Here is a 17,778-nt window from a genome sequence, read left to right on the forward strand (position 1 = left end):
ACATGAGTGATTGAGTATACGGTCCAAGCTGGATGGACCCGGCGTACTTTGTTTGAATGGCTTTTTCCGCTGACTGGGTTTAGAGCCTTTGAATCCGGCATTGACCGTCGTATCCTCGGTATTTTCGCTGTTAATGCGGCGCTTATGTTTGTTGTGACGTGACCTGCTATTGCCGTCCTTGGTATCGGAGGTACCATGGTTCTTTGATATGTTATTATTGCGAGCCAGCCAGCTGTCTTCTCCCGCACAAAAGCGGGTCATGAGCGTCGTGAGAGCTGCCTAGATTTCGGCTTTTCCTGACGAAGGTGCTGGGCTAGCCACTTGTCTCGGATGTTGTGTTTGAAAGCCGCTAAGGCCTCTGCATCCGGACAGTCGACGACTTGATTTTTCTTTGTAAGGAACCGAGTCCAGAATTGCCTGGCTGACTCTTCTGGCTGCTGAATTATGTGGCTCAAGTCATCGGCGTCTGGTGGTCGCACATAAGTGCCCTGAAAGTTGTCGAGGAATGCGGATTCCAGATCTTCCCAACAGTTGATGGAGTCCGCTGGCAAGCTGTTAAGCCAATGCCGCACTGGTCCTTTGAGCTAGAGTGGGAGATATTTGATGGCGTGTAAGTTATCACCGCGGGCCATGTGGATGTGGAGGAGGAAATCCTCGATCCATACTGCGGGATCTGTTGTGCCGTCGTATGATTCAATATTTACAGGTTTGAAACCTTCTGGGAATTGATGATCCATTACTTCATCTGTAAAGCATAAGGGGTGTGCGGTGCCTCTGTATTGGGCTATATCGCGACGCAGCTCGAATGGGTCTTGCCTGCTGTGTTCGGCCCGGCCGGATTTGCCTTTACTATATCCGGCGCGACGTTTATCGTCTCGCAGAGTTTTGCGCCCTCGTGATCCGTAGATCGATCTTGCATGCTTTGCTTTGTCCTCCAATATGTCTCGCAGGTCTGGCGTATCTCCCCATGCCTTTTTATTTGAATGGCGTCGAGGTGGAGGCTGAATTTTTGGATGGAATGCCTCTCTATCACGGCCACGAGGTGGCCGATCAGCAGTATCATACGCTTCTTCCTCCAGTCGGGGTAGTAACCTGCACTTTGGGTAATTCTTGGAGGGGCGCTCGAGTTTATATTCCTCGGCCGCGAGGACTTCAGTCCATCCATCAGCTAGCAGATCTTGATCAGCTTGAAGCTGCTGCTGCTTTTTCTTCAGGCTATTTGCCGTGGCCATGAGCCGGCGCTTGAAGCGCTCTTATTTGACAGGATCCTCTGGTACGGCGAATTCATCGTCGCCGAGGCTTGCCTCGTCTTCGGAGGGGGGCATGTAATTGTCATCCTCCTCCTCTCCGTCTGCCGCTCTCTCAGGAGGGCTGGCTCCTCCATCCTCCTGCTCTAAATCTTGCTGGAGGGGATTGTTGTTGTCTTCGGCACTATCCGGAGTGTTATTATCTCCTATGCCAGTATCACCACTTTTGCTTTGGCGGGACTTAGAGCGGCGCCGCTAACGTTGGCGCTTGGATTGCTTCTTGGAGGGGTCATCCTCCGTTATCTCGTCGCCCTTGCCTTCTTTGGGTGTATCCACCATGTATATGTCATATGACGAGGTGGCTTTCCAGTGCCCTATAGGCGCTGGTTCATGTTCGTCTCCTACATCGTCGTCCATACCGTCGATGTCTTCGGAGTCGAAGTCGAGCATGCGGTTAAATCATCGACAGTGGCTACGAAGTGGGTGGTGGGTGCGCGTCGAATTTTTCGTCGTCCGCATCCCAATCCTGTTGGCCATAGCCCGGCCATGGCTCTCCTGACAAAGAGAGAGATTTTAGTGAATTCAGAATGTCGCCGAAGGGCGAGTGCTGAAAGATATCTGCGGCGGTGAATTCCATGATCGGCGCACAATCGGATTCTATTGGTAGGGGTGTGGACGGTTCGGAGTCCAGAAAAGAGTCCGGCACCTTGGGGTCACGGGCTTCGCAGAGGATTAGGCTGGTGTTCGGCTCGATCGCCGTTGAGACTGTAGCTCCTGAGGCAGTGTCTAGCCACCCGTCCTCGATTGGCGCAGTTGGCTCCGAGCTAAGGGTCGGAGCTGATGCGGGCGCGGCCTCTGGGGTACTGTTCGGCGGCAGAGCTAGGTCATACCCATCGTGACAGTGCAGCGCGCCCGGCTGTGGCTCGAATCCGTCGAAGATCAAGTCTCCGCGGATGTCGGCCGTGTAGTTCAAAGTTCCAAATCTGACCTGATGGCCAGGGGCGTAGCTTTCAATCTGTTCCAGATGGCCAAGCGAATTAGCCCACAGTGCAAAGCCGTCGAACACGAAGATCTGTCTGGGAAGAAAGGTCTCACCCTGGACCACATCGTTGTTGATGATTGGAGGATCCATCGGGCCTAAAGGTGACGACACAGAGGAACTCTCAATGAAAGCACCAATGTCGGTGTCAAAACCGGCGGATCTCGGGTAGGGCGTCCCGAACTGTGCGTCTAGGCCAGATGGTAACAGGAGGCAGGGGACACAACGTTTTACCCAGGTTCGGGCCCTCTTAATGGAGGTAAAACCCTACGTCCTGCTTGATTAATATTGATGATATGGGTAGTACAAGAGTAGATCTACCACGAGATCAGAGAGGCTAAACCCTAGAAGCTAGCCTATGGTATGATTGTATGTTGTCCTATGGACTAAAACCCTCCGGTTTATATAGACACCGGAGAGGGTTAGGGTTACACAAGGTCGGTTACAAAGGAGGAGATATCCATATCCGTGTTGCCTAGCTTGCCTTCCACGCCAAGTAGAGTCCTATCCGGACACGAGACGAAGTCTTCAATATTGTATCTTCATAGTCTAACAGTCCGGCCAATGGAGATAGCCCGGCTGTCCGGAGACCCCCTAATCCAGGACTCCCTGACCTATATACATGATCATACCTAGATATTCTCATAACTATGCTCAATTATGTCAATTGCTCAACAGTAATTCGTTCACCCACCATAGAATACCTATGCTCTTGAGAGAAGCCACTAGTGAAACCTATGGCCCCGGGGTCTATCTTCATCATATTAATCTTCCAATACTTAGTAATTTCCTTTGCTTTGTACTTTGCTTTTATTTTACTTTGCATCTTTATCATAAAAATACCAAAAATATTATCTTATCATATCTATCAGATCTCACTCTCGTAAGTGGCCGTGTAGGGATTGACAACCCCTTATCGTGTTAGTTGCGAGGATTTATTTGTTTTGTGAAGGTACGAGGGACTCGCGCGTAGCCTCCTACTGGATTGATACCTTGGTTCTCAAAAACTAAGGGAAATACTTACGCTACTTTGCTGCATCATCCCTTCCTCTTCGGGGAGAACCAACGCAGTGCTCAAGAGGTAGCAATGGACATGAGCCACTGTCATTTGTTCTACCTAAATGGACTAAGAGTAGGGCCAAGAAAAGGAAACCAAGGATCTGTTACAATCACAAACTTGAGCAACCACATCAGCAGTTATGTCTGTACATGTGCTTTAAGGATCAGTAGCAATTCAAAGATGCTTTGTTGAGCTTGCACATCACATAGGCTAGAGACTTCAGGTATCACATAAATTCATACCAAAGGATCATTGCCTGTTGTAAGCAAGAGCACTGCCAGTTTTGCATAGTTGTCACAGTTATCAAAGGGGAGAAGACTTTTGCTATTAAGAAAATAAGGCTGGAGCACACTTGCCCTGGCAGCACTGAGACATCTAGGATTAGTGCCAAGTGGCTTGCAAAGACCTATGAGTCATTGTTTAGGTCTGATCCAACCACTAGCATACACACTCTGATTGACAACTGCAATGAGAAGTATGGTGTTGATGTGCCAAGGGACATGGCCTATAGGGCCAAAAACCTTGCTGTAGAAGTTGTGCTAGGAGAGCACAAGAAGCAGTATCCCAGACTTAGGGATTATGCTCAGACCATCATGGATACAAATCCTAGTAGTAGAGTTGTAGTTACAATAGTTACTCCAATACCAACTACAAAAATACCACATCCAGGACCAAGGTTTCATGCTATGTTCTTCTGCATAAATGGAGCAAGGGAGGGATTTCTCAATGGATGCAGACCATTCATTGGTTAGTTATGCCATTATCACTGATGCTCAAATCATTGTTATTTGTACATCACAAGCTTTTCAGTTCATTGTTAACTATGCCAATATAGTTTAGTAATGCTTTATAGTTCTCTTTACTGACTTAAATATATAATGTAGTGGTGCTTTATAGTTCTTTTTAGTGACTTAAATATGTAGTTTAGTAATGCTTTATAGTTATTTTTAGTGACTGAAATATATAGTTTAGTAATGCTTTATAGTTCTTTTTAGTGACTTACATATATAGTTTAGTAGTGCTTTATAGAAGTTTAAATTGTTCTTTGTTTGCAACAACAGGTGTTGATGGATGCTTTATTAAGCTCACCACTAGTGCTCAAATCCTAGCTGCCATTGGAAGAGATGGGAATAATAACATTTTCTCACTTGCATTTGCTGTTATTGGACAAGAGGACACAGCTAACTGGTGTTGGTTTCTACACCAACTAAAGATATGTCTAGGAGGAGAAATTGGGAAATTTGGGCATTATACTATCATGTCTGATAGACAAAAGGTATGCATGCATCTTCCTGTTATGTTCTGCATTAGCATGTTATGTTCTAGATGCAGTAGTACAACAGCTAAGTATAGCATGCTATGTGAAAAGGGGCTACTAAATGCAGTAAACCAAGTTTTTCCAAACTGTCATCAAAGATTTTGCCTTAGACACCTCTATGCAAATTTCCAGAATGCTGGGTTTAGGGGGGAGAGATCTTAAGAAATGCATGGATAATGTTAGCTATGCTTATAACCAGCACAAGTTTAACATTGCCATGAATGACTTGAAAAATGAGAGTGAGGAAGCTTGGAAGTGGCTAAATGGAATACCTAAGCACACATGGCTAGGCATGCTTTTGACACTAACTGCAAGACAGACTTGGTTGTTAGCAACCTGTCTGAGATGTTCAACAAGTACATCCTAGATTTTAGAAAAAACCTATTAGGACTACGATTGATGGTATTAAGGACAAGCAGATGGTGAAGTGGCATAATAACAGAGAGAAAGGAAAGGCATCTCTGTGGGAGATCACACCACATTATGCTGAAAAGCCTGAGGTGGAAAAGGAAAGGGCCAGATTCCGCAAACCTATTCAAGCTGGTGTAAATCTTTGGCAAGTGACCAGTGGGCAGCAAACACATGTTGTAAACTTGGAAGCTTATACATATGGATGCAGAAAGTGGGACCTGTCTAGCATACCATGCAACCATGCAATATCAGCAATTAACAAGGCAAAAAGATTTCCAGAGGACTATGTCTGCAATTTCTTCAAAAAACCTTTTTACCTTGCTACATATGAACCAATGATATATCCAGTTCCTGGTGAACATGATTGGACAAGGACAAGTGGACCAGACATAGAGCCATCCAAATTTCATGTGAAGAAGGGGAGAAGGAAAGAGAAGAGAATAAAGGGAAGATTTGAGGTTCCAAAACCAAAGGACAGTTCAAGAATGGCCACTATAACATGCAGCAACTGTGGGCTCCAAGGCCATAGGTACACCAACTACAAGCAACAGTTGAGATCAGAGTTGGCTATGAGGAAAAACAAGCATGTGGTAAACCCTTGTGAATTGCACTTGTTAATTGGTCTTCTTTCCTTGTATGTTTTATGTGCTAAACCCTTGTGACTAACTACCATTTTTCCTTGTATGTTTGCAAGGCACCTACAAGATCAATGAATGAAGCTACTCCACCTGCAAGATCAAGGAATGAAGCTACTCCACCTGCAAGATCAAGGAATGAAGCTACTCCATCAGGATCACATCAGCCACCAGCAAGGTTTGCTTCTACAAGATCTGCTAGAGGGTCAGCTAGTGCAAGATTTGCAAGGCCTTTCACTGCCCCAAGATTTGTTGCTGGAGCTTCACCTTCTGGTCCTTCAACTTCTGGTGCTCCTTCAAGTGTATCAAGGAATTATACTCGCTTGATGTCATTCTTTACTGCCAGTGGTAACCATTGAGTGATAGAATGATTCTGATGGTTGCATGTTGCAACTTTGGTCTGATGTGTACCAAAAATGAGTATGGGTTTTGCTTCTGAACTAAGTTGTTTGTGCGACAAAACCATGTATATTCTGATGTAGTACTAAGTTGGGTCTAATGCGTACTAAGTCTCATCTGGTCATTTGTGGACATATCATGCTCCTGTCAACATATTATGCCTGCAATATTTGGTCATTTGGCATTATTCAAGAATTCAATGCTTTTTGTGTTGTTGCAAAGGTACTCCTTTCAACATAGCATGCACATAAATTTGGTCATTTGTCAAGAAACCATGCTCATGTCAATATTAATCAACATTTTAGATGAGTTTAGATCATGCTCAAACTGGATGATAATGCCACAATGGCCACATACTTCATTACTAGGATCAACATACCAAATCTTTTTTACAAAGACACCTAACACATTACTACTAGGATCAACATTCAGTTCCAGGAACACTTGACACTAATCAACATTGCAAGGATCAACCTGACCAAAACTTGCATCTTCAGTGCCAAAAGATCACTTGAGTCTAAACACCACTGACAAGTACTACATTGCATACAACAACCACTAAACAAGCTTACTGCAGCAGCATCTTCGCTGTTACTAAACCTACTACAAAGACAAGAAAAAGAAAGACAACATTCTGATATTTCCCCCTTAGTGCATCTATCTCTGCATTTTTCTCCTTGAGCTGATCTTCCAAAGACATAGCCACCACCTCTCTTCCTCTATGACCTTCAGGCAGAGCCACAACTGCAGTGTCCTCTTTAAACACAGCAACACTTGATTCACCTCATACCTACGCACTTCATCTCGCAAATCTCCAATCAAATCACTCAAAAACTTCGGCAGAGGATCATCATGCCATTCAACAAAGCCACAACCACCATGTTGTACCAACAGAAATCAGTGTTTGAGAGGGAAGAAGATCTAATGAACAGAAAAATAGAACAAAAATGAATATCAACATGGCATCCACGCAGGCGTAGTACCTCCTGCTTGGGTCCTGACGGCTCCATGAGATCCATCTCGGGGCCTTCCGACGCGGCCTGTGATACGTCTCCAACGTATCTATAATTTTTTATTGCTCCACGCTATTATATTATCTATTTTGGATATTAATGGGCTTTATTCTACACATTTATATCATTTTTGGGACTAACCTACTAATCGGAGGCCCAGCCCAAATTGCTGTTTTTTGCCTATTTTAGGGTTTCGAAGAAAAGGAATATCAAATGGAGTCCAAACAGAATGAAACCTTCAGGAACGTGATTTTCTCAATGAACGTGATCCAGGAGACTTGGAGTGGCCGTCAAGAAACAAGGGAGGAAGGCATGAGGCAGGGAGCGCGCCCACCCCCTGGGCGCGCCCTCCACCCTCGTGGGCCCTCCGTTGCTCCACTGACGTACTTCTTCCTCCTATATATATCCACGTACCCCCAAACATCCAAGAGCACCACGAAAACCTAATTCCACCGCCGCAACCTTCTGTACTCGAGAGATCCCATCTCGGGGCCTTTTAAGGAGCTCCACTGGAGGGGGCATTGATCACGGAGGGCCTCTACATCAACTCCATGGCCTCTCCGGTGATGTGTGAGTAGTTTACTTCAGACCTTCGGGTCCATAGTTATTAGCTAGATGGCTTCTTCTCTCTCTTTGTATCTCAATACAAAGTTCTCCTCGATTTTCTTGGATATCTATTCGATGTAATCTTCTTTTGCGGTGTGTTTGTGGAGATCCGATGAATTGTGGGTTTATGATCCAGATTATCTATGAACAATATTTGATTCTCCTCTGAATTCTTTTATGTATGATTGGTTTATCTTTGCAAGTCTCTTCGAATTATCAGTTTGGTTTGGCCTACTAGATTGATCTTTCTTGCAATGGGAGAAGTGCTTAGAGTTGGGTTCAATCTAGTGGTGTTCGATCCCAGTGACAGAAAGGGAACCTATACGTATTGTATTGTTCCCATCGAGGATAAAAATATGGGGTTTATATCATATTGCATGACTTTATCCCTCTACATCATGTCATCTTACTTAAAGCATTACTCTGTTCTCTTGAACTTAATACTCTAGATGCATGCTGGATAGCGGTCGATGTGTGGAGTAATAGTAGTAGATGCAGAATCGTTTCGGTCTACTTGTCTCAGACGTGATGCCTATATACATGATCATACCTAGATATTCTCATAACTATGTTCAATTCTATCAATTGCTCGACAGTAATTCGTTTACCCACCGTAATACTTATGCTCTTGAGAGAAGCCACTAGTGGAACCTATGCCCCCCGGGTCTATCTTCCATCATATTAATCTTCCAATACTTAGTTATTTCCATTGCCATTTATTTTACTTGCATCTTTTATTTCTCTTTATCATAAAAATAGCAAAAATATTATCTTATCATATCTATCAGATCTCACTCTCGTAAGTGACCGTGAAGGGATTGACAACCCCTTTATCATGTTGGTTGCGAGGTTCTTATTTGTTTGTGTAGGTGCGTGAGACTTGAGCGTGATCTGCTACTGGATTGATACCTTGGTTCTCAAAAACTATGGGAAATACTTACGCTACTTTACTGCATCACCCTTTCCTCTCCAAGGGAAAACCAACACAGTGCTCAAGAGGTAGCAAGAAAGATTTCTGGCACCGTTGCCGGGGAGATTTGCGCCAAGTCAAGCACAAGTCAAGCACAAGTCAAGACATACCAAGTACCCATCACAAACTCTTATCCCTCGCATTAAATTATTTGCCATTTGCCTCTCGTTTTCTTCTCCCCCACTTCACCCTTGCCGTTTTATTCGCCCTCTTTTCCTCTCTCCCTCTCTCTCTGTTCCCCTTCTCCTTTTCTATTTGCCTTTTTGCCCGTTTCTTGTTTGCTTGTGTGTTGGATCGCTTGCTTTGTCGTTATGGCTAGTCCTTTATCTACTCCTTTGTCCCTCGAGAATGAAGTTCTTAATTTTAAACAAAGGGAGGGAGAAAATCTAAAAGATGCTTGGTACAGAATTTGCAATGCGCAAAATAGATCTACTAGGAAGCAATCTACTTCCATTCTTCTTCGCAATTTTTATGTAGGCATCACCCCTTGGAATAGATATATTCTTGATACCATTACCGGAGGGAATTTCTTGGGTAGCCATACTTTTGATTCTTATAATGCTATGATAGACCTGTTTGGCCCACCACCTCTTTTGGTTAATGGAACTATTTTAACTTTGGAACATGTGATGCAACGGCTTGAAATTATTGAAAATAAAGTTGCCACCGTAGAGTTAATTGAAAATTTGGATACAAAGATCCATAACCAAATTACCCAATACGGATCTAAGGTAGGAGTTGCTCTTAAAAGTTTTAAAGAAAAGGGACCTATGGTTAATGAAAAGATAGATCAAGATTCCACTAGAATTGATAAAATTGAGGATATTATTACCAACCTTGGGTCCGTCTTTTCTTCTATGAAAAACACCCCTCCTAATTCTAAGATTGCTAAATTGATGTATGTTCCTAAAAATAAGGGTGAAACTTCTAGTAAGGAAAATGCGGACCTCAAATCCATAAGTGTTCACCCCAACTTTCTCGCTATCCTTAAGGAACCTTTTGCTACAAATGATTTTCTTGATTTCGTACCTAGGAGTTTGATAATTAATAAAGAGAAAGAAAATCCTAAGGGATATAGGTGTCTTATTGAATAATTACCTACCAAAGATGGCAATACTTAGATCTATCCTTGCTTTTATGCCTTGCTAGGGGCGTTAAACGATAGTGCTTGTTGGGAGGCAACCCAATTTTATTTTTATTCCCTGCCTTTTGATCCTGTATAGTAATAAATAATTTATCTAGCCTCTGTTTTGGTTGTGTTTTTTGTGTTTAATTAGTGTTTGTGCCAAGTAGAACCGTTGGGAAGACTTGGGGAAAGTCTTTTTGATCTTGCTGTAAAAAACAGGAAAGTTAGCGCTCATGAGAATTGCTGCCATTTTTATTTGGAGAGTGATATTTAGTTAATTATTTTTTCAGATGATTAATAGATAAATTATTCACGTCCAGCAATTTATTTTATAATTTTTGGGGTTCCATAACTTGCGTTATCTACAGATTACTACAGACTGTTCTGTTTTTGACAGATTCTGTTTTCGTGTGTTGTTTGCTTATTTTGATGAATCTATGGCTAGTAAAAGAGTTTATAAACCATAGATAAGTTGGAATAAAGTAGGTTTAACACCAATATAAATCAAGAATTAGTTCATTACAGTACCATGAAGTGGTGTTTTTTTTTCTTTCGCTAACGGAGCTGATGTCTACTACACAACCTTCTTCTTGTAGACGTTGTTGGGCCTCCAAGTGCAGAGGTTTGTAGGACAGTAGCAAATTTCCCTCAAGTGGTTGACCTAAATTTTATCAATCCGTAGGAGGCGTAGGATGAAGATGGTCTCTCTCAAGCAACCCTGCAACCAAATAACAAAGAGTCTCTTATGTCCCCAACACACCCAATACAATGGTAAATTGTATAGGTGCACTAGTTCGGCGAAGAGATGGTGATACAAGTGCAATATGGATGGTAGATTTAAGTTTTTCTAATCTGAAAATATAAAAACAGCAAGGTAACTAATGATAAAAATGAGCACAAACGGTATTGCAATGCGTTGAAACAAGGCCTAGGGTTCATACTTTCACTAGTGCAAGTTCTCTCAACAATAATAACATAATTGGGTCACATAACTATCCCTCAACATGCAACAAAGAGTCACTCCAAAGTCACCAATAGCGGAAAACAAACGAAGAGATTATGGTAGGGTACAAAACCACCTCAAAGTTATCCTTTCTGATCGATCTATTCAAGAGTCCGTAGTAAAATAACATGAAGCTATTCTTTCCGTTCAATCTATCATAGAGTTCGTACTAGACTAACACCCTAAGACACAAATCAACCAAAACCCTAATGTCACCTAGATACTCCAATGTCACCTCAAGTATCCGTGGGTATGATTATATGATATGCATCACACAATCTCAGATTCATCTATTCAACCAACACATAGGACCTCAAAGAGTGCCCGAAAGTTTCTACCAGAGAGTCAAGACGAAAACGTGTGCCAACCCCTATGCATAGGTTCATGGGCGGAACCCGCAAGTTGATCACCAAAACATACATCAAGTGGATCAATAGAATACCTCATTGTCACCACGGCTATCCCACGCAAGACATACATCAAGCATTCTCAAATCATTAAAGACTCAATCCGATAAGATAACTTCAAAGGCAAAACTCAATCCATTACAAGAGAGTAGAGGGGGAGAAACATCATAAGATCCAACTATAATAGCAAAGCTCGCGATACATCAAGATTGTATCACTTCAAGAACACGAGAGAGAGAGAGAGAGATCAAACACATAGCTACTGGTACATACCCTCAGCCCCGAGGGAGAACTACTCCCTCCTCGTCATGGAGAGCGCCGGGATGATGAAGATGGCCACCTGAGAAGGATTCCCCCTCCAGCAGGGTGCCAGAACGGGTCTTGATTGGTTTTCGGTGGCTACGGAGGCTTCTGGTGGCGGAACTCCCGATCTATTCTGCTCCCTGAAGTTTTTAGGGTATATGGGTATATATGGGAGGAAGAAGTACGTCGGTGGACCTCCAGGCTGTCCACGAGGCAGGGGGCGCGCCCCCACCCTCGTGGGCAGCCCGGGACTCTCCTGGTCCATCTCCAATACTCCGTGGGCTTCTTCTGGTCCAAAAATAAGTTCTGTGAAGTTTCAGGTCAATTGGACTCTGTTTGATTTTCCTTTTCTGTGATACTCTAAAACAAGAAAAAAAACAGAAACTAGCACTGGGCTCTAGGTTAATAGGTTAGTCCCAAAAATCATATAAAATAGCATATAAATGCATATAAAACATCCAAGGTTGATAATATATTTGCATGGAACAATCAAAAATTATAGATACGTTGGAGACGTATCAGCATCCCCAAGCTTAATTCCTGCTCATCCTCGAGTAGGTAAATGATAAAAACAGATTTTTTTGATGTGGAATGCTACCTAACATATTTATCCATGTAATTCTCTTTATTGTGGCAAGAATATTCAGATCCATAAGATTCAAGACAAAAGTTTAATATTGACATAAAAATAATAATACTTCAAGCATACTGACTAAGCAATCATGTCTTCTCAAAATAACATGGCCAAAGAAAGTTATCCCTACAAAATCATATTGTCTAGCTATGCTCCATCTTCACCACACAAAGAATTTAAATCATGCACAACCCCGATGACAAGCCAAGCAATTGTTTCATACTTTTGATGTTCTCAAACTTTTTCAATCTTCACGCAATATATGAGCGTGAGCCATGGATATAGCACTATGGGTGGAATAGAATGGTGGTTGTGGAGAAGACAAAAAGGAGAAGATAGTCTCACATCAACTAGGCGTATCAACGGGCTATGGAGATGCCCATCAGTAGATATCAATGTGAGTGAGTAGGGATTGCCATGCAACGGATGCACTAGAGCTATAAATGTATGAAAGCTCAACAAAAGAAACTAGTGGGTGTGCATCCAACTCGCTTGCTCACGAAGACCTAGGGCATTTTGAGGAAGCCCATCATTAGAATATACAAGCCAAGTTCTATAATGAAAGATTCCCACTAGTATTGAAAGTGACAACATAGGAAACTCTCTATCATGAAGATCATGGTGCTACTTTGAAGAACAAGTGTGGTAAAAGGATAGTAGCATTGCCCCTTCTCTCTTTTTCTCTCATTTTTTTATTTTTTTATTTTTTTAATTTGGGCCTTTTCTCTTTTTTGGCCTCTTTTTTTATTTAGTCCGGAGTCTCATCCCGACTTGTGGGAGAATCATCGTCTCCATCATCCTTTCCTCACTGGGACAATGCTCTAATAATGATGATCATCACACTTTTATTTATTTACAACTCATGAATTACAACTCGATTCTTAGAACAAAATATGACTCTATATGAATGCCTCCGGCGGTGTAACGGGATGTGCAATGATGCATGAGTGACATGTATGAAAGAATTATGAACGGTGGATTTGCTACAAATACAATGTCAACTACATGATCATGCATAGCAATATGACAATGATGGAGCGTGTCATAATAAATGGAATGGTGGAAAGTTGCATGGCAATATATCTCGGAATGGCTATGGAAATTCCATGATAGGTAAGTATGGTGGCTTTTTTGAGGAAGGTGTATGGTGGGTTTATGATACCGACGAAAGGTGCGCGGTATTTAGAGAGGCTAGCAATGGTGGAAGGGTGAGAGTGCGTATAATCCATGGACTCAACATTAGTCATAAAGAACTCACATACTTATTGCAAAAATCTATTAGTTATCGAAATAAAGTAATACGCGCATGCTCCTAGGGGGATATATTGGTAGGAAAAGACCATCGCTCATCCCCGACCGCCACTCATAAGGAGGACAATCGATAAAATACATCATGATCCGACTTCTTAACACAACGGTTCACTATACGTGCATGCTACGGGAATCACAAACTTTAACACAAGCATTTCTAAAATTCACAACTACCCAAGTAGAACAACTTTGATATCACTATCTCCATATCTCAAAACAATCATCAAGTATCAAACTTCTCTTAGTATTCAATGCACTTATATGAAAGTTTTTATTATATCCCTCTTGGATGCCCATCATATTAGGACTAAATTCATAACCAAAGCAAATTACCATGCTATTTAGGACTCTCAAAATAATATAAGTGACGCATGAGAGTTCATCTATTTCTATAAAATAAAACCACCACCATGCTCTAAAAAGATATAAGTGAAGCACTAGAGCAAATGACAAACTACTCCGAAAGATATGAGTGAAGATCAATGAGTAGTCGAATGATTATGCAACTATATGAAGACTCTCTAACATTTAACAATTTCAGATCTTGGTATTTTATTCAAACATAAAGCAAAGCAAAATAAAATGACATTCCAAGAATAGCAAACATCATGTGAAGAAGCAAAAACTTAGGATCAACCAAAACTAACTGATAGTTGTTGAAGAAAAAAGGTGGGATGCCAACCGGGGCATCCCCAAGCTTAGAAGCTTGAGACTTCTTGAAATATTATCTTGGGATGCCTTTGGCATCCGCAAGATTGAGCTTTTGTGTCTCCTTAATTCCTCTCATATCACGGTCTCCCTAAATCTCAAAAGCTTCATCCACACAAAACTCAACAAGGACTCGTGAGATAAGTTAGTATAAACCAATGCAAAAACCTTATCATACTCTACTGTAGAAAATCACTAAAATTATTATTCAACATTTCATACTAAATTCCTCTGCATATTTAATAGTCCTATACTCAAATAGAATCATTAAAGAAGCAAACATATGCAAACAATGCAAACATAACAGCAATCTGCCTAAACAGGACAGTCTGTGAAGAGTGCAGCAAGATCCATACTTCCCTAACTCCAAAAATTATGAAAGAAAATTCCTACTGTAGTAAATTTATCAGATCTTAATATGCAAGAGGTTTCAACATTTTATCACATTCTGACTTTTCTAGAGATTTATTGCAACAGCGGTAAACTTTCTGTTTTCAAACAGCAACATGAAGACTTGTAAAATAGGCATAGTGAAGGCTATCAATGCCACTTTTATTGAAATAAAAGATGCAAAACATTGTTCTAAATAACAGCAAGAAAATCCTAACAAAATAAAATAAATTGACGCTCCAAGCAAAACACATATCATGTGGTAAATAAAAATATAGCTCCAAGTAAAGTTACCGATGAACGAAGACGAAAGAGGGGATGCCTTCCGGGGCATCCCCAAGCTTAGGCTCTTGGTTGTCCTTGAATATTACCTTTGGGTGCCTTGGGAATCCCCAAGCTTAGGCTATTGCCACTCCTTATTCCATAGTCCATCGAATCTTTACCCAAAACTTGAAAACTTCACAACACAAAACTTAACAAAAAACTCGTAAGCTCCGTTAGCGAAAGAAAACAAAACACCACTTCAAGGTACTGTAATGAACTCATTATTTATTTATATTGGTGTTAAACCTAATGTGTTCCAACTTCTCTATGGTTTATAAACTCTTTTACTAGCCATAGATTCATTAAAATAAGCAAACAACACACGAAAAACAGAATCTGTCAAAAACAGAACAGTCTGTAGTAATCTGTAACCAACGTAAAATTCTGAAACCCCAAAAATTCTAAAATAAATTGATGGAAGTGAGTAATTTATCTATTAATCATATTCAAAAATAATTAACTAAATAGAACTTTCCAATAAAAAATGGCAGCAATTCTCGTGAGCACTAAAGTTTCTGTTTTTTACAGCATGATCGCAAAGACTTTCCCCAAGTCTTCCCAAAGGTTCTACTTGGCACAAACACTAATTAAAAGCATAAAACCACATATAAAAAGAGTCTAGATGAATTATTTATTACTAAACAGGAACAAAAATCAAGGAACAAAAATAAATTTGGGTTGCCTCCCAACAAGCGCTATCGTTTAACGCCCCTAGCTAGGCATGATGATTTGAATGATGCTCACATAAAAGATAAGAATTGAAACATAAAGAGAGCATCATGAATAATATGACTACCACATTTAAGCCTAACCCACTTCCTATGCATAGGGATTTTGTGAGCAAACAATTTATGGGAATAAGAATCAACTTGCATAGGAAGGTAAAGCAAGCATAACTTCAAAATTTTAAGCACATAGAGAGGAAACTTGATATTATTGCAATTCCTACAAGCATATATTTCCCCCTCATAATAATTTTCAGTAGCATCATGAATGAATTCAACAATATAACTATCACATAAAGCATTCTTTTCATGATCTACAAGCATAGAATTTTTATTACTCTCCACATAAGCAAATTTCTTCTCATGAATAGTAGTGGGAGCAAACTCAACAAAATAACTATCATGTGAGGCATAATCCAATTGAAAGTTAAAATCATGATGAAAAGTTTCATGGATATCATTATTCTTTATAGCATACAAGTCATCACAATAATCATCATAGATAGCGGGCATGCTCTCATCATAATAAATTTGCACATCAAAACTTGGGGGACTAAAAATATCTTCATCAAACGTAGCTTCCCCAAGCTTGTAGATTTGCATATCATTAGCATCATGGATATTCAAGGGATTCATACTAACAACATTGCAATCATGCTCATCATTCAAATATTTAGTGCCAAACATTTTAATGCATTCTTATTCTAACACTTTGGCACAATTTTCCTTTCCATCATACTCACGAAAGATATTAAAAAGATGAAGCATATGAGGCAAACTCAATTCCTTATTTGTTTGTAGTTTTCTTTTATAAACTAAACTAGTGCTAAAACAAGAAACAAAAAGATTCGATTGCAAGATCTAAAGATATACCTTCAAGCGCTAACCTCCCCGGCAATGGCGCCAGAAAAGAGCTTGATGTCTACTACACAACCTTCTTCTTGTAGACGTTGTTGGGCCTCCACGTGCAGAGGTTGTAGGACAGTAGCAAATTTCCCTCAAGTGGATGACCTAAGGTTTATCAATCCATAGGAGGCATAGGATGAAGATGGTCTCTCTCAAGCAACCTTGCAACCAAATAACAAAGAGTCTCTTGTGTCCCTAACACACCCAATACAATGGTAAATTGTATAGGTGCACTAGTTCGGCGAAGAGATGGTGATACAAGTGCAATATGGATGGTAGATTTAAGTTTTTGTAATCTGAAAATATAAAAAAAGCAAGGTAACTAATGATAAAAGTGAGCACAAACGGTATTGCAATGCGTTGAAACAAGGCCTAGGGTTCATACTTTCACTAGTGCAAGTTCTCTCAACAATAATAACATAACTGGGTCACATAACTATCCCTCAACATGCAACAAAGAGTCACTCCAAAGTCACTAATAGCGGAAAAAAATGAAGAGATTATGGTAGGGTACAAAACCACCTCAAAGTTATCCTTTCTGATCGATCTATTCAAGAGTCCATAGTAAAATAACATGAAGCTATTCTTTCCGTTCAATCTATCATAGAGTTCGTACTAGAATAACACCCTAAGACACAAATCAACCAAAACCCTAATGTCACCTAGATACTCCAATGTCACCTCAAGTATCCATGGGTATGATTATACGATATGCATCACACAATTTCAGATTCATCTATTCAACCAACACATAGAACCTCAAAGAGTGCCCCAAAGTTTCTACCGAAGAGTCAAGACGAAAACGTATGCCAACCCCTATGCATAGGTTCATGGGTGGAACCCGCAAGTTGATCACCAAAACATACATCAAGTGGATCAATAGAATACCCCATTATCACCACGGGTATCCCACGCAAGACATACATCAAGTGTTCTCAAATCATTAAAGACTCAATCCGATAAGATAACTTCAAATGGAAAAATCAATCCTTACAAGAGAGTAGAGGGGAGAAACATCATAAGATCCAACTATAATAGCAAAGCTCGCGATACATCAAGATCGTATCACTTCAAGAACACGAGAGAGAGAGAGAGAGAGAGAGATCAAACACATAGCTACTGGTACATACCCTCAGCCCCGAGGGAGAACTACTCCCTCCTCGTCATGGAGAGCCCCAGGATGATTAAGATGGCCACCGAAGAAGGATTCCCCCTCCGGCAGGGTGCCAGAATGGGTCTAGAT

The sequence above is a fragment of the Triticum aestivum genome, chromosome 7A (assembly GCF_018294505.1).
Source record: "Triticum aestivum cultivar Chinese Spring chromosome 7A, IWGSC CS RefSeq v2.1, whole genome shotgun sequence".
NCBI lineage: Eukaryota > Viridiplantae > Streptophyta > Magnoliopsida > Poales > Poaceae > Triticum > Triticum aestivum.